Source organism: Glycine max, chromosome 2 (genome assembly GCF_000004515.6).
Source record: "Glycine max cultivar Williams 82 chromosome 2, Glycine_max_v4.0, whole genome shotgun sequence".
NCBI lineage: Eukaryota > Viridiplantae > Streptophyta > Magnoliopsida > Fabales > Fabaceae > Glycine > Glycine max.
Genome location: NC_016089.4, coordinates 1,720,275 through 1,738,707, shown reverse-complemented (window position 1 = coordinate 1,738,707; position 18,433 = coordinate 1,720,275). Strand labels below are relative to the sequence as shown.

Genomic DNA, 18,433 nt, shown 5'->3' with positions numbered 1-18,433 from the left:
GTACAAACAAGTACCAATTTAGCGACGGATGTCTTAAATTCATTTAGACAAATCAGTGACAGCTTTGGCGACCGAGTACTAGGTCGCCAGATGTTTTAAATAATTGTTTCTTGAAGATTCTAGCAACTAAATTTGCGACCAAAATTCGGTCGCTGAGACTCAAGAATAGCTACCAAATTGGTGAAGGTGGTTGTTGAGACTCAAGAATAACTACCGAATTGGTTTCAAAGGAATAGAAAGGCAATTGTCTAGAAACAACTAGGTACAAATCCCCTTCATTATCATCACTCTATATGTAGAAATCCATAAAAATATAATAAAATATAATTCTTGTGTATGCATACTTCAAATCTACTGATTTAGAATTAAGCTTAAATTCTCAGCTAGTTAGAATTTGTGTTCTTCTTCTAAACTAGTATTCCTAATCCTTTAGCTAGTTTCTTATTTGGCTAACCTATAAGATCAAAGATTCCTAGGAACTGAGAGACTTATTTCTTAATACACCTAAACTTATGATAAACTATTCCAAATTTAACCTATATATATGCTTTCTATTCTTATTGTTGTGCAAGCCAAAATTATTTCTAAAAGCTATAAAACATAAAAAAAAAAACGCATGTTGCATAAAATCAAATATTATAAGCAAAAAAAATCACTAAACTACATAGATTTTCAGGTAAGGTTGATTAACCCTAATCCAAATATCTCTCTCTAGTTACACATGAAAACACAAAAACGAGAAGAAAAACACCATATCCCTTCAAATTTTCCAGCCTCTTGACTCCTGCGTCGCTCTAGAAAACTTGCATTCTTCCTCCGCTCTGAATTAATTCCAAAGATGACTCTTTGACTCCGAATCCAAAATAAATACAATACTAGTAGTATATATAGGGCTCGCATCTCTTTAAAATTAACTATTCAGATTGTTACATATTTCTCTTCAACTGAAACAAGGAAATTAAACAGAAAGTAGTCATCTCAAACAGCTGTCTTGTCATTTTTGTCATCGCAATTATATCAATAATCTTTATAGAAAGCTAGCAGCTAATTAATAAAGGACCAACCTTATATTGATGCTTACACGCATGTGACACATATCAAGAAATGAGGGGATTTCATGGTCACCAGAGTTAAATGACAATTGCAGACATGATTTTAAATTGTGGTCCATAACCACAATTATGACTGCAACGTAAATGTATTTTGAATCACCGCCGCAACCGCATCATGACTGCATTTTCGGGTGTATCAATCGCATTTTCTTGTAATATAAAGGTTTTTTTATTCTCCCCAACCGCAATTTGATTGCAGCTAATCTTATAATCAAAGAATGCAACTCCAATTGACAACAAATTACCCAGTTCTAAGCACTTTCCTTTGAAAAATGGAGTGTGTTTATGAAGGTTGTGAGAGCTGTTGCTGGCATGTAATCCGAGAAGTTTCTCCTCCAGTTCTGTTTGTTGATTTTGCAAATACAAGTCATGGAAGAATCTTGTTTAATTCAAACACTGCAAATTCTGATGAAAGCAGTATATATACAGACAATAAAACAGCAGAATGTAAAAAGAAATATTTGGTAGATCACAGTCCATGAAATAACAAATATTATAATATGTGTGCTTCACTACTATGCAAGAAGCTATCATGAAATGTAAGAAAGATAAAGCATAACCCTAGATCCTGGAATTGCTGAACACGTCAATGAAATCAACCATGTTGGAAATGAAATTAATGAATATGGTTCATTTATTCTTCATATGCAATGGTGGTTGAATCCAGGAGTTCCCCCAAACACTTCATTGAAGGACTAACTTTTTCTAATGAGTCTTAGACTAGTCCCTAATATATGAAGCATTCAGAGGAACTCCAAGAGACAGCCAACAAATGAATAATCCCCTGAGACATGTTTCACTGGCTTTTTTCCTTGCCTAAACAATGCACAGCAAGTGCTCTATATATAGTAGAGATATTTGTTGAGTGAACAAATAAAGTTGAAAATTTGTGCGGTCATTTTGAAAGCAAATATTTGCTCAATTTTCTTCTACTAATATATCCAACCTTTAGTTTTACACATAAAATTAATAATAAATATTTATTAAATTTATTATATATTTATTCATTAGACTTCAATATTTAAATAATTGTGTAAAAAAATTAACTCCCCAAAATGTACTCAGACTTTTTCGTTCTAATTAAATTTATTTTTTTCCAGTATATATATATATATATATATATATATATATATATATATATATATATATATATATAAGTAATTTGCAGTTAACAAAAGACAATACAATTAACATAAATTACAGTCTTCTCTTGTAAGACTAGATATATATTCCAGGTTAAATAGACTTATTTTCTTTCTTTCTGAGAATATATATAAATAACGTTTTGCTGGTACAAGTTTGACCTTTTTTTCCTCTTTATCCCCAAAACGTCCATTTTGGCCGCTGAAGAAAAGTGTTCCTTTCACGAAAATTGTATCTGCGCGCTTTTCACGATGAGTCATGAAAAAAATATCACACAAATATTTAACAAGCTGTAAGAATTCAGGTTCATTCATTTGAAATAGTAACCTCTGGAGACTCTTATAGCTGGACCACATCACAGAAAAAGAGAAAGAGATGTATGATAAATGAATCTCGCTAGCATTTAGTTGAAGAGGGTTTAAAGGCGCTATTAAGTGGCAACACAGTATTTAATTTATATTTTAACACTTATTATTAATTAAAGTTTATATATGACCTGTTAAATTAATAAAGAGAAAAAGGTTTACATCATTTAGTCTTTTTTTTTCTGAATTCATTTAGTCTCTCGTATCTACGTATTTCAATATTAAGAATAAAACATGTACTAAAAAGAAGAATAAAATATGTTTTGGATTCTTTAGAATGTATTAAAATTCAATTTTAATCCTTATAAACACTTACCAAAAGTGATGTAGTTTAAGTTATTCACAGAGATTAAAAACTGGCCTGGTATTGTATAGAGAATAAAACTAAATTTCAAAATATTTCGAGTAATCAGATCATACTTTACTCTGAAAAGAATATTGTTGCTTACATTTCCCTTCGATATTCCTTAAACCTTTTGTTCTTTGATTTTCTTAGTTCCTTTGGAATTTCAACAAACTTACAAAAATATCTCCTTTAGACTAAAATATTATGCAAACCTCTTTTTTTCATAAAGCATATTATAATTTTTTGTTTATCTTTTTTAACTCTATATTATAGTACAGATACCGCGCGCAAAATTTCTTACTCGTGAATTCTCGACAAGTTAGGAACAATATTCGTGTAAGCTAATCTTAAGATAATTCAGCCCTATACATCTCTGGCATAATTATAATATCTCACTTAAGTACAGGCTAAAGTCATGATAATGCCTGTTTATGTTGGTGCTGAAATGTTTGGTCTGCATCACTTTTTATTTGTCTCTTTATGGGAACATATATGTAAGAGACTATGTATGCTGAACCACGGCATCCCTTGTGCTTCTATTCAGCTTTCTTCCGTTTTTTTTGATATATTACTCTCTTTTTTTTAAAGAAAGAAGTCATGATAATGCATCACTACATCTCTATATATCTAAAGTTTCGTGCATGCATGTTTAGGAATGAAAAAAATTTCAGAAGAGGAGAGAAACTATTTTTTGGAATTCCTAATTATCTTGTAAAATAAAAGTCTAACATATGATGAAAATTAAGGGTTAACTTAATTTTTATAATATAGATCATATGGATTGCTATCTTTGCTTAAATTTTAAATGATCTAATCAAGTTCTTAATAACCTAAACCAAATATAAAAAGTTAATAAAAATTAAATGGTAAGATGAAAAAAAATGATTATTTGTGACTTTGGAATAGGATAATTTTCGATTTATTAAATTCAAATGATTTGAAATGTAAAAGTGAAACCTCTCTTTTAAAGCTTAATTTGAATGTACTGGAAGTTAATAATAAAATAGTCAAGGGCATAGGGCACTCCTCTACTTAATCATCTTCTACCTATAGCCAAAAACATTTTAGTTGCATCCCCGTCACATCTGCAAGACCTATTTCGTGATTTCAAATTTAAACATCACAGACTTTTCATGTATGCATGAGATTCCATAATATAATTTACACTTACGTGTTTGTGCATCTGAAAAGCTTAAAACAAAGGACATAGCATAAATACAGTAGAATATAGCATGTGCCCACTCAATATCCGCTGTCTTGATAATATTCTCATTCTATTAAATTTCCTATTGTCTTATGTTGCGTCCAGGTTCACTTGCTGGCATTTTCACCGCGCTCTAGTCCTTGAACAAAAGCAAATCTTTCAAATCCAACTAAATGTATGTTTGGATTAAAATGCAAAGTAAAATTTAGATTAAATGTAAGTTTGTAAAATGAGTTTGCAAAAATATTTTAAGTTTTATTTAACTAAAACGGAGTTTCTAGGAAAAACTTTACTCTCAAAGGTATTTTTGAGGGATAACCAAACATGACTTCAAATTAATTTTACTCTCAAACATACTTTTCGATCTCACTACTGAAAATTTAAACATATCCTAAGTCAGCGTAAGTTGTACTCAGATTTTTCATGTATGTGGTGGGTTTCTTGTGCAATCAGCACAATCACATAGCAACATTGTCCCTAGGACAAATAAAAGGAGTTGTCAATGGGACCATTGGCAAAGTTAGAATGCAAACATAATTTAAAACAGATATTAAGTTGTACTTACAAATATAAGGTGCTTGGTAAATTTGTTTTCTGTTTTTAATCATGCATCCATTTGTGAAGGTAAGTTTGGACTTTTACTTTATTTTTTTCCTAACTTTTGAATGAATTGAGGGTCAAGAAATTCGTATAAATAAGGATTCCCCGTATGTAAACTTAACTGGTTCAAATGCCTAAAATGTAGAAATAAATGTTAACTGTAAATCAATGATTCTCAATTAGCTAATGAACCTAGAAATAAAATCTACTTACAAGTTACATCTCCATAATTGTATAACTTAGATGTTCATCATCACATTATGTGTTATTTCCAAACATCTTGCTAGTCTATATACAACGAGACATTATCATCTATGTGTGCTTCAGAATAAGTGATGTCACATAAAGAAAGCGAGCAATTAGATCACCTACGAGTTCCAATGTCATTTCATAATACGCCTCAAATGTCAGTTCATCCTATGGTTTTGTGCAGGCCTACTTTCACTTTTAATGATGTGTAGGAGATGATAGAGGATCAATATATATTTCAAGATTATATTGGTTTGATTCATGACGTCTCTTGAGCATATCTTTCATCATCTTTTTCTCAAACAAATCATAACTCCCACAAGACATCTATGAGGGGAGCATTCTTTTTATGTATGTCTTATGCCTTTTTTCTTTCATCTTGTAATAAATAACACACCATTAATTTTATAGCTAGTAAAATAATAGAATAAAATATAAATGTCAATTTTTTATATAAAAAGAAGAAGCCCTAACTAACCTGCCAAGAAAGGTCCAATTAGCTCTCACCGAATATGTTCCTTGTCTCCTCGTCAATATTATACGTGGAACAAGGATATTTTTCCCTCAATTTCCCAAATATGTATTAGCTGGTTGGATATGTCTAAAATTACCTCCACTTTCTAGTCACATATGGAAGTATCTTGCTCCTAAAGGTAGTGGAATTTTCAATATCAAAGTTGGTATACCTACAAATCAAAATTGATGAGTTAGTGTATAATAATAATATGATTAAATGCATGAAGCTACCATATTTACAAATCAAGTTTATCTCTCAATCGTGTAACTTCTCTAGTCCTCGTTGACGTAGATTATGAAGGAAGGGAGATACAAGAAGGAGAGCTACATGGATCAACCATGTGCTTATTTATTCAGAAAAATAAGGTTGATCAATAGCAAGATAAACACTAAATGAATTATAAATATGAAGATAAAGATAATTAATGAAAAATATGATTAAATTAAATAATAAGATCAAAATAACATAACGGGGTTGGCATAAATTTTAGTTGGAGTGCGACTCCTGATTGGTGATTGCTACCATTTCAAACATTCATATTGTTCCTTGGGAGTGGCATGGTCGTTAAAAATTTTTGTCTTAGTCTATGTTCTCATGTGACATTTTTATCTTCTCATTTACAGAGAAGGAAACCAATGTGCGAATAAAGTTGCTAATTAAGGGATTGTCCATAGGAATGATTTCATTTGGTGGGACTCTTTATCTAAGTTTATTAGGGGATGTTCTTTAGAAATCGTGTTGGTTTAACTGATTTCAAATTCTGTTGATTTTTCATGGCTCTTGGTCTAATCCTACCATGAGTTTGTTTTTATTTTTCTTTTTCTTAATAATACTGCAATGTCAGGGGATCAATTGGTCTTGGAGTGCTAAAGTTGTTGGAATGCCTGGGTCTTGTCGTGATGTATTGCATACCATAGATTCATAAATAAATAAAAACAGTTAGTAAGAATGTTCACCCGTATATCCCTTCATCTTGATCATTATGAGTGGCATGTACATCATTCACTTCATTTTTCCTCAATAATAGTAGCCATACGTGTGTTGAAAAAGAATGAGTCTCACAAATATAGTGTTGAATCTAGATTTTAATTTCTTGATGCCATGCATGCTTCCTAGAGTCATCAAAATGGATCGACTTGGCCCAGCTAGACCCTGGCCAGCGTGGGCCGCAGGGCCAAAAGGCACGCATTAAAAAGCCCAAAGGGCTAAAAAGCCCCAAAAACCTTCATGGCTAAGGTCGGCTTGTGGGTCTTAAGCTTTTTAATGCAGTAAACTTAATTAATAGAAGTTTTGCTGACTTATGTTTGTTCTTGTACAGTATATATAATTAGAAACAGTTGGTGATTATATATAGTTGGTTCCATTTCATTGGTTTGCTTGGTCTCTTAACGTTTCACGCATGACCTACTCGAAGTCTTTCTCTAGCTTCTTATTTCTTTTCTTTTTCAAGTTAAAAATCAGTTTATGCTTATTTGACTTTTATTTTGCTGCTTTATAGATTATTTTATTCTACTTTTAAAGGGTGTGGATGAAGAGTCAAATCAAGCCAATTGAACCAAATTGGATACTTATAGTGCCCCGTATGTCACTGTAAGTTCACCATCAGCTACTATGAAATTCAAGATTCTAAAACATCGTGTAAAAATCTTAGACTTGTGTATTATTGTTCTATGGTCCAATCTCAATTTGTCTCTAGTTCCATACTGTCAGTTTTTAGCATGTAGCTTCTGGTGTATTCAATTTTGATACCAAGTCAACATTTTGTATTTATAAAAGACTATACTACTTTAAAAAAAATTAAGACTTGAGCTTTGTTTTGATACAGATCCTTCAGAACCCAACTACAGTGGGTTGGCTTTGAAGGTCAAATGATCATGATTCATGAAGTATTCCTTCGTTTGCAGTCATTGAAGCCAACGAGTGGTTCTCTCAGATATTGCAGCCTCCCATTGGTACAAGGACTGGTGCCAGTAAATGATAACAAGAGCTTGCTTATGCAAGATATTATCATGTTTGAAGGATTATAAAATTTAGAAATAGGACCCTAGCTGTTTACTGATTTTAGCATATCAGTTGTTATGTTATTATAATATCCATAGATTTTAAATCTAAAAAATTAGGTGGGTACATAAAGAAATAAAGGATACTGCACAGTAGATATTCACTACTTAGAGACTGATTTAGTAACAAACTAGTAATCCTTACAAAATGATCACTGAATCGGTTTATATATAATCGATCATTGAATAAGTTTATATATAAAATCGATACTGAGAGGGTTTCAAGATCAGTCTTTAAAACAGTCTCCAAAATTAGCTACCAAGGATTTAGCTACTTGTTGAAAGTGGATTCTAATTTGGTCTCTGAGTGCTTTAGTGACCAATTTTCTCAATTTAGTGATTGAGTTTTTGGTCTCTAAATTGAGTTTTCTTGTAGTAATATTGTAATAATACCAACTCGTTTGGGGGTTGAAATAGCAATGAGACGGTGCCAATAGTAACCCTATATGAAATTATAGCTTCCCAAGATCACCCGAAAGCCCAATTCAGACCACAATTCAGCAAAACTTACAACGCCCCATTTGACAAAGCAATAAATTGTATTAAAAGAATAAAAATAAAAATAAAATAGTCTAAAATATACAATGAGAGCCCAAATAAAGTTGATTTTAATTATTTTTTGAAATATACATGTATGAGCTTTATTACATGCTATTGTTACTAAGGTATCTATCTCAATTGTTAAGTCATGTATGTCTAAGTTATAGTAAACTCCTAATATTCGAGTTCAATTCTTACTAGAAAATTTTCATTCCATGCTATTGTTGAATCTGGTCACAATTGTGGGAAAGATGGCAAGAGCATAACATTGAAAGTGCATGGCTAATGGCCATGGTATCTTAGCTTTTCTAATTCTTAATTTGCTGATCCATCACTTGACCACTTTCGAATGAACTAGTACTCCAATCGTTTCATGATAGAATCAAATGTTGTCGGGCTCATTAGTTATCTTAAGCTCACTCTACGCACATGTACTAACATTAAGAGCATTTTATTTACGGTTCATATTTTATCAAATTCAGGTGGCGACGAACCGTGGTATATAGTTGAATCGTATATCAATCTTCAACTTGCCCTTGTGCATCACAATGACATCTTACGTAGGATACCACCACATTATTTGCATGCAAGATGCCAGATTCCAGAAATGTAAATTGTTGATTGATAAATGATTCAACCATAATAACACAAAAAAAGAAAAGGAAAATTGAGACTGCTTTGAAAAAATTATTCCCTCTTGGTCGCTGTCTAGGTTCAGTGCATGGTTTATGCTTGTTGATATTTCTTGGCAGAAACAGCGTTGTGGTGACCAGAGAATACCACTATAAATATAACAACATAGCAAACGTTTCCATACCAAGAAACCAAAGAAGATTTAACTTGAAGCAGATGACAAGGCATGTATACTATTCAGGTTTTCCCTAGAGTTTCCCTGAACACTTCATTAAAGGGCTTTATTGAAATATAATCCAAAGTTAGTCTATACTGAAGTGTTTGGGGGAACTCCTGGTGATACTCGAAATTAGAAAAAAAATTTGGTGAGGAACATCATAAAATTGTTTACCCCATGAAAGCGGTTAGTCAGTAATGATATTTAGTTTAGTTTAATTATTTTCCTGAATTTTGGCCTTGGATGTATGCATGGTTATTTAATTATTTGTTTGTTTTCAAGCATTTTCCCGGTGTTAGTTATATGGTATTTGACAAATCAGTGATTTTTTTATCAGACACAGGGTTACCGGTTGCTCAAATCATAGCTATGACAGTACTATATTTTCTTATGCTTTTCAGAAGATGGAGATCTATGGATTATTGGATTTTGATTAAATCTAAAGTCTTGTTTATAATAATATTTTGGATAGATGATTTGTAAGCTACAACACCACTTTGGAAGTCATTTATGAATGTTGATGATGATAATATTCAGGCACGGCCAAATCACAATGTAAGCATTTTCTTTTAAAAATATAGCAAAACAAAATATGTACTCATCATAAGGCAAAAAAAACTTAAATGAAAGTTACACTCCAGATATTTTATATATAAAAAAACTAAAAAAATAATTAGGTTAGTTAATTTTAATTAATAAATAAATTTAAATTTTATTCTAAAAATATTTCTTTTTCAAGATATGTATTTCAATTAATATTAGATCAGAAATTAATCTTATTCATAAAATGTGATTATTATCGGTCAAGAAAATTTATATATAAAAATAATCAAACATAAATTGTCTTATTAAATAGATATTTTTCTTTAATGTAACACAACATATCTTAATTATATCACTATATTAATCCTTTGAATTTCAAAAATAATTATATAATTAAATAGTTTAAGTAAGTAATTATTATATTTAAATACATTACACATAATTCAAGAAATCATTTTTTTAACCGATAAATATGGTATATGTTTTTTTTAAGGCAAAAGAAAAGAAGTAATATGTTATATTATATTATATTATATATATATATATATATATATATATATATATATATATATATATATATATATATATATATATATATATATATATATATATATATATATATATATATATATATATATATATATATATATATATATATATAAGGAAATATCTTACAGAACTGTACAAGGTGTACAGGTATACCCCATCATGCATATTCCAAAAAAAAACAGCTCCTCCATACAATTGTGATCGAAGCTCCAAAAAATAACATCTTAAACCCTTCTACTATCCATATCATTCTCAACAAATATATGTATTACCAACTAAAGCATTTTGTCTGGGGTTACAGCACCAATTTGAGAAGAATACCCCTGGCTTCACTCCCATTTTGAAAAGTACCTATTTCCATGGTAGAGCTTTAATATTCGCCAAAAGGCCCGTGAAATTAACTGTCTCTCCTCTGAAAATGACAGCATTTGGCAGAAGCCATATGCTCTAACATGTAGCATGTCAAAACATATATTTTACCTTCCTGGATTCCTCCCGGACATACACAATCCTAATTGCAAGTAGAGTTGTTTAATATCATTGGGCAAAACAAAATCTAACCCCGACCAATTAAAAACACCTTTCCATAGGTTCTGAGTGAAATAACGTTGCAGAAAAATGGATGTTTCATTAATTTTCTACAATACATTAAGAGTGTAAAAAAATAGTAATTGATGAGGGTCCATATATCTTACAATAAGGAACAAAATATATTTCAAATTAAAAGTGTAAAAGATTATTAGGAGTACTGTATATTTAGTCAAGAACAATATTAGGAATAATTTTTTTTTCTTTAAAAATATATAATTCCCCATTTTTATGATTTATTTGTATCATAAAATAGAATATGTTATTTTTTTAGCATATTAATCTTAATTAAAATAATATTTTCTATTATTTAATATTATTAATGGTAGAATATGTCATATTTATTTGGAAATAAAACTTGTCACAACCTTAAATATTTCTTAAAACATAATGATTGGTTGAATTAATAATGATGAATTTTATTTATTTTTAAATATTATATATATTACATACATTAGTGATGTTAACAATTCTATTAACTTTATTTTAAAAAGAAAAATTTTATTAACTTATGCCTCAACAAATGAAAATATCAAAATTAATAAAAACTTGCATAATAAATATATAATATCTCAAAAATTTAATGGATTTTATTATTGACTAGGGGGAGAGAGGCATGGATCCGTGCCTCTCTAAATTTTTTAAATAAAAAAATAGTAGTTAAATACAATTTAAAAAATATAGAATTAAAAAACTAATAATATAAAAAAGTATTTGGAAGTTAATGTAAATTAGAAGAAAATTTTGAAATTTAAGAAGTAATTTAAGGATAAAATTATCTATTGAATCAAATAGGCAGGATAATTCTCATTACTAACAGTTATAGATTAAAAAAGAAAAGCTCAACAAAATTACTATATTACCTATATACTTCCAAATAGTTATTCTAAAATACTTTACACTTTCAAAATATTCATTCCATAAAAATGAAGGGAAATATAGGAAATTGTGGAGCAGGAAGAGAAAAACATGGTGCAAGAAGTAATTCCCCAATTTCCATGCATGTTAAATATAAAAGTGGACCAAAAAATTACTAGCCCAGAAAAATAAAACTGAGATATGGAGTATACATCACCTCATTTTTGTTTGTTTGGGCCAAGCACCTTAAACTTTGATTGTTAGGTGGGGAGTTGCTATTGGCCTTAATGATATTTATTATTGGCTCATCCTTCAAAATTACTCATCCCCAAAATACATTATTGAATTGTGTTTCCGCATCACAACAGGGTGGACGAAAATCATGGATAACAGAATCATGATTCTATTGTGCATGGTTTTCACACCCCTTCTTGTGCAGCAGAATCATGATTCCATAATGCATCTTGGTTTGAAAAAAAAATACAAGGGAATCATAATTTCATTATGTAATGAGAGTAAAAAAACAGGATGTACAACAACCTAAGTGTGATTTTGTTTTATTATGTATAATGTTGGATTTTGCATTTTAAAGCATGCATTCAATTCCGGTTGCCGATCATAGCATGGAAATTAACCTTGATCATTAAATGGTTGTAGCTTTTTAAATTAGGTTAACTAAGTTTTTAATCCTTAATTTTTTTTAAAAAATTGTCTTTTGTCTTTAAACAAAAGTTTGATTGATATATATCCTCAACTTTTTTTCCTTTAAGAATTTTTAATTCTCAAACAAAAGTATGACAAATCGAAATTCCTAAAGTGTTGTTTAAGGTGGTTGTTAATTTACAAGTTTTCAATTTGAAAATGCATTTTCAAAATGAAAACTTGTTTGATAAAAAAAGGGGACCGAGTTGATTTTCTACATCTTTTTAAAACATTTTTTACTACATTTGAGAAACAATAAAAACAATCTCTAAATTTTTTTAAAAAAAATCAATTTTAGTCCTGAAATCTTATTAAATAATTAAAAATAATAGATTCAAACTTTTGTTCAACTACTAAAAGTTAATTTTTTAAAAAACTTAGAACTTCCATTGGTCAAACTTTTATTAAAGGACTAAAAACCTTAAAAAATAATGTTGAGGGATAGTGACTGATCAAATTTTTGTTCATAACTAAAAATCGAATTTTGAAAGAATTTAGAGACTAAAAACATAGTTAATCATTTTAAATTTTTTTAGAACTATCTAAAAATTACTTTTTAGCCTATTTTATTATTGTTTAAAATTTATTACTAATAAAACTTACAAAACCATGAGTGAGATTGATTTTAAAAAAAATAGTAAAGCCTACAAAATTTAATGATTTTTAACAAAATTTCGATCAACAAATAGTATGTTTAAAACAATGTGGTGAAAGATGTATTACTAATTTTTTTGACTTTAAATTAAACAAATTCAACAGAAATGTTGTTACAAGAATAAATAATGTATATATACACTATTAAGTACAGTATTATCAAACACAAACCGATGTGTACAATAAGTTTATTACAGTAAATTTTTTTATTATTTATCTTAAAAGTTATAATATAATATTGTTTAATTAGTTAATTGTGTAATAATTTACACACATAATACATAAAAGTTAAACTCCTATTAAATGTATCTTCACTTTTCAAGTGACAAAAATGATGTCCGAATCAATAAAAAATAAACTCCTATTATCATTAAATGTATCATCACTTTTCAAGGGACAAAAATGTTGCCGCAATCAATTCCAAACTTCGATCTGTCTTCAATGAAAATCAGTACTTCTACTAGTAATTAATAATAATTTTTTTTATTAAAATCACAGTAAAATTATATTGAAAAGGTGCGTTGTTAGTATTTTTTTCATAAAAAGTTGTACTTTTAATTTCTTAATCAAGAGACTTAATTGTTACCAGTAATTTTGTTTTCAAAATGACTTGTAAAACAATGAAAACTTTATGAAAAGAAACACGAGTACATCAAATGCAACTATGCAAGTGAAGTTCATGCAAACTGATGCGCCCTCAGAATGAGACTCCTTACACCCTCATCCATCCAATCCGCGCCACACACATATGTGTGTAATGATTAATTAATTCAGTTTAGTTAGTTGTCCATTTAGCTAGAAGCTGTTGTAAGTCTAATCAGATAATCACTCAATTGAATAAGCAACTATTCCTTTTAGCCTTTACTTCACGTGAGGTATCTATAAACTATCTCCATGTACAGTAAACTGAATTAACTCATTCAATACACCCTCAGATTTCTGATAAAGTACATGCATTTTACATGTTACTAGTTATGTCATGTCACATCTTTTATCATATATCTGGTCTCGTTGCTTCCCATGATGTAAGCCAATTTAGAGCATAATTCGGGATTTGCATGGTGACAGTAACAACTCTCGCATCACAAGTTTCTTCATAACTCAAATCCAGCATTCTAGATCAAAGACGAGATAATATATTGACATGTTTAAAGTCTTTTTTGAAAATCTTATAGTAGTATGAACTAATATGTTTTTCTTTCTCATATGAAAATATTTGAAATTTTTTTAAAAATTTTCAGCATATTTTTTTTCTCCACAAAATTAAAATGTGTTATTTTTTTTGTTTGAAATAAATTCAAACATTTAAACTTATCTTATCTGTTTGACTTTTTTACATTAATTATATACATAATCAATATAAAAAATGTCACATTTACATTGATTATTTATATAATTGATATGAAAAATCATTATCATAAAATCTACATCCGGACAAAGAAATAATACATTTTAATCTTATAAAGATAAAAAATATACTAAAAATTTTATAAAAACAAACTTTTGAAACATTTTCATATTTATAAAAATAAAAAAATATATATTTTAATCTCAAAATAATATATATAAACGAGAGATAATTCTCACTCAAACAAAATAATAAAGTTAAATTAAACTCAAAATCCAAATCCAAATTATAAGAAGGTATTAAAAACTAATTCAACAAATTTTGCACACAAGATGTTAAGTATATACAACAACCCTCTCTCTCTCTCCATGTTTTGGAATTGTTTTAGGCCAAAACCAAATAAAGGGACACCCATAATAGAAGGGAAGCAATGTGTCAGGTTGTTATTATCAACAAGACATTGGTAACAGGAGATATATATGCAGAATACTGCTCTGCAATAACTTGCATAGCATTTGGATAAATGGTGTTAACTACTCTACCGTGCATGACCCAAAATTGCATTTAAGTACACATGCCTCAACGCATGCTGTCCAAAACACAACCTGATAAATTTAAGGAATTTACATATACAGATGTTCTATGTTCACAGCTTTAGTGCACACGAGGCGATTGCCGGTGAGCTGGGAGAGGAGACGCAGTAGGAGTTAGATTTAACGGTGACCGGTTTCGCGCAGGAGACTTTCTCACAGGAGTCTGAAGTCTATGGTGTTCTGAATGGGAGTTTCTGCCTGCTGTCTTGGGGGCCTCTATCTGTTCCAGAGTTGCTAAAACCTCTGTCATTGGAGGCCTTGCCTTGGCCTCACTGTTTAGGCATTGTAGAGCAAGTGTGGCAGCCGTGAAGGCCCCCTTTTGTGGGTACTGGCCCTCCAACTTGGTATCCATAATCCTGAACAGTCTTCGTTTATCGCTCAAATATGGTTTTGCCCAGTCCACCAGATTCTGCTCCATTCCGGTTATGGTTTTATCAACTGCGCGTCTTCCTGATAGAAGTTCAAGCAACACAACTCCGAAGCTGTAGACATCACTTTTGGCCGTCAACCGACCTGTAAATCAAGTAGGGATTTAGTGTAATGTTTTAACGATGAAATGAGTCCTTCTTCTCATTTATCCTACGAAGAGAGATGCTAACAACACAATTATTGGGTGAAATCCCATACAGGACCCAAAGTTATCTAGTGAGGTTATCATGAGATTTTGCTCAATAATGTGAGAGCATTTAAACGAGGGTAAAAGTGTGTTATTAGCATTCCTCATCCTATGAAATAGTACAACATAAAAAAACAAGATGAACCTAAAAAGTTGAGGTACAAAATGCCTAGTTTGAAACGAAAACGAGGATTAAAACTCATAATTATTATGTTTAGCAGAAATTAAACCAGACTCATGATTTAGGTGAAGCTAAAGCATACCAGTTGCAACATATTCAGGTGCTGCATATCCTTGAGTACCCATGACTTGAGTAGACACATGAGTTCTATCACCAGTAGGACCCGCCTTAGCTAAACCAAAGTCAGAGAGTTTCGAATTAAACTCCTGCAATCCCCCTTACAAGATAAGTAAGCAGTTCACTCAGAAAGAAAAACAAAGAACTTATAACACTGTTTATATTCTCATTGTTCTTACAGCATCCAGCAGGATGTTAGAAGCTTTAAAATCACGGTATATGACTTGTGATTTGGCATTATGAAGAAAGGAGAGTCCTCTGGCAGCACCAATAGCCACTTTCATCCTCACCGACCAAGAGAGTGGTTGCGGTCCTCCTGTCAAATAAAATGAACACATAAATCTTAAACGCAGTAACAAATGAAACTCAAATATCTCTCATTTAGGCCATCAACAAACTGATTTATAATTTTGAAACATGTTGGTTAAGAAAAAGGATCATTCTTAAGGAAGCATTAATCTGCTCTTGTTACTTTCTTTCTTCTGAGTTTCTTTGGTGACCAAATTATGAATGAATGGCATAATGGTTATGGTAACTTACTTCTAAATAGATGGTTCTCTAAGCTCCCTTTAGGCATAAACTCATACACCAATAGCCGGTTCTCTCCCTCCAAGCAGTACCCGATTAATTTAACCAGATTAGGGTGGTACAGTTGTCCGAGGTAATTAACCTCAGTCTGAAAATAGATTAAGATTTCATTACCATATATATTATTATGAGAATAAAAACAAAAACATGTACTTTTTTTCTTTTGGAGCAGGGGAAAGCAAACACTTACCAACCACTCCTTATGACCTTGAAAACCTTCAGGTTTAAGCCTTTTTACAGCAACAACCATTCCTGATCCAGGTTTTGAAGCTGTAAATGTGTGTTCATCAATCCATCCCTTGTAGACATATCCAAATCCCCCTTCACCGAGAAGACTATCGGGGCGAAAATTTCTGGTGGCATTCTTCAGCTCATTGAATGTGAAGGGCTTAAGATTGGGAGAAGACAAGATTTCACCCTCGGACCTTGGTGTGGGAAGACTTGAGGCATTGCTTTTTTCACTGTATGATGGAATAGATAAACTGGAAGGAGTAGTTTTTGAGATTCCTGATGCTAAAAGAAAAGGGAAACAAGGTTAATCCATAGTGTCACTACACAAACAAAAGCAAGTAGCCAAAAAAAAACAGGTTTCAAATTTAACCATCAACATTCAACAATACTAGAAAGTAGAACCCATTTCTGAACAAGTAATTCATACTTTGTGCATCACAACAGCAAATTTCTTTAGTTATAACTCAATTTCATGATTTCAACACGCAATTCACATAATCACAGAAAAACAAAACCAAATCTTCCACTTTAATTACTTTATGAACTCCAAACTCCTCCATTTAAAATTTAAATTGCTTATAATTAAATTAAAAGTTTGCTTCACCATTCTGATGTAACGCTTATTTTCAACATAAAAAAAAAAAGCATAAAGTTATAAAACTTCAGATATAAATATGGGAACGTACTCAACTTCTTATTTCACACGATTCCCAGACAACTTATAAAAACCAACCAAACTTCAATTCTCAAAACAATACATGTCTAAAGTCAGACTATACGGTAACGTTTAAATCCACGTAAAAATTGAAGAAGGAAAAATAAAAAACCCATAATCATAAAAGTAGAAAAGGATGATATTTCGAATAATCCAAACCCTGATAGTAATATTTCAAGCTGAAATGTACAAACACTAAAATTAACAAAAAAAAAAAAAGACATAACACCCCCTCCACACACAAAAATTCCATATATTATACTAGTTTGAGAAAAATGTCAAATTTTATCCAACCCATGTGATCAAGAGATTAAAAAATTTACATCCTTGCAACATCATCAACACATAACTATGAAACCCAGTTCCGATAACAATCACAAGCCTTAAAAAAATACAAAAAGAAGAAAAATCAGAACGAGGGTAATGATCTAAGACCAACCAGAAGTGGATCTGGAGCTCTGAGCTGCATCAACTTTGGCAGAAGAATCTAGGCAGTTACCCATTAGACCCTGCCACAACTCTCAATTCTCAACCCAAAAAGCAACACTTTTCAAAGTATTATTATGAATGAAGGAATAAAAACAAACAATTTTTTTTATGGTTGCAATTTCCAAGGAAGTGATGAGTGGAATAAAAAGTTGGGTTGGGTGGTTGAGGAAGAAAGTTTGTGTCTTTGTGATGAGAAGAAAGAAAGAAGACGGTGAGGAATTAATGCGGGGTGGGGAACACAACACAACAGAGAGATGAAAAGAATAACACTTTGTGTTTGGATTCGCCTCTCTATGCTTTGAAGGCACCCACACACTGACATAAGAACCGCGTCATACGTGGCCACGTGTGAAACGAACTTTACTTCTTTTTTTTTTCTTTCTAGATCATAGATATTCTGCACGGAAGATAATATCGTCCAAACCGATTATCAAGTTTTAAAATTTTTTCTCTAACAATTTAACACAAATAAATATTAAAGATTCAAATTCAAAATTTTTCATTAAACTTAAATAATATCAGCTACTTGATCCAGTGGTAATTGAACACCATTGTACCTGGTAAGAGTAAACACGAGCTCGTCGTCAAATTTGGTTTATCTTTTCCGACTTTCCTAGAATGCCCTACTTCTTGACGTTTTCCTTTTTTTTTTCTTTTCTTTTTTAACGTAAACAA

The 18,433-nt window shown here is 30.7% G+C and overlaps 1 non-coding gene and 1 pseudogene across 2 annotated transcripts; one reads left to right on the top strand and one right to left on the bottom strand.

Annotated features, from left to right (window-relative positions):
* Positions 1-9,014: 9,014 nt before the first annotated feature.
* Positions 9,015-9,109, top strand: MIR395B (microRNA MIR395b). Its single transcript, NR_048859.1, has one exon. It is a non-coding gene; the product is annotated as a microRNA MIR395b (primary transcript).
* A 5,536-nt stretch (positions 9,110-14,645) lies between these two features.
* LOC100816405 (probable serine/threonine-protein kinase PBL3) lies at positions 14,646-18,048 on the bottom strand (annotated as a pseudogene). Its single transcript, XR_001383643.3, has 6 exons — positions 17,709-18,048; positions 16,514-16,836; positions 16,276-16,411; positions 15,915-16,051; positions 15,701-15,824; positions 14,646-15,334 (listed from the first exon to the last, which is right to left on the bottom strand). The product of XR_001383643.3 is annotated as a probable serine/threonine-protein kinase PBL3 (transcript).
* Between the last annotated feature and the right edge of the window lie 385 nt (positions 18,049-18,433).